Source organism: Dioscorea cayenensis, chromosome 20, assembly GCF_009730915.1.
Source record: "Dioscorea cayenensis subsp. rotundata cultivar TDr96_F1 chromosome 20, TDr96_F1_v2_PseudoChromosome.rev07_lg8_w22 25.fasta, whole genome shotgun sequence".
Classification (NCBI taxonomy): domain Eukaryota; kingdom Viridiplantae; phylum Streptophyta; class Magnoliopsida; order Dioscoreales; family Dioscoreaceae; genus Dioscorea; species Dioscorea cayenensis.
In genome coordinates, this window is record NC_052490.1 from 24,574,438 (window position 1) to 24,575,001 (window position 564).

Sequence of the window (564 nt, forward strand, 5' to 3'; positions counted from 1 at the left end):
AACGGTTTGTCTGATGAGGATCCAAACAGTCACATAGAGAGCTTTCTCGAGGTGTGCAGCATGCTGAAGATAAATGGTGTGACGGATGATGCCATCAAATTGAGAGCCTTCCCATTTTCTATAAAGGGTAGAGCAAAGCAGTGGCTACACTCATTACCTAGAGCATCAATCACTACATGGGAGGAGATGGTAGAAGCTTTTCTAGCCCGTTATTTCCCTCCCAGAAAATTAGCAAAGCTTAGTAATGAGATCTCATCCTTTATGTAGTTGGAATTGGAGTCTCTATTTGAGACATGGGAAAGGTTCAAGGAACTCCTGCGAAAGTGTCCACAACATGGATTCCCGAAGTGGATGATTGTTCAAACCTTCTACAATGGTTTGAACCCGAGTACAAGGCAACTCTTGGATGCGGCGGTAGAAGGTACCTTAGGTAGCAAAACCCCCGATGAAGCACGTCAATTGATTGAAGAAATGGGGTTAAATAGCAACTAGTGGAACGCTAGGGAGAAGAAAAAGGTGGCCGGTCTCCATGAAATTGATGCGGTAACTTCATTGGCAGCCCAA

General features: G+C 44.7%; 1 non-coding gene across 1 annotated transcript; it reads right to left on the minus strand.

Moving 5' to 3' along the window:
- Window positions 1–234: 234 nt before the first annotated feature.
- LOC120252028 lies at window positions 235–341 on the minus strand. Its single transcript, XR_005533581.1, has one exon. It is a non-coding gene; the product is annotated as a small nucleolar RNA R71 (small nucleolar RNA).
- Between the last annotated feature and the right edge of the window lie 223 nt (window positions 342–564).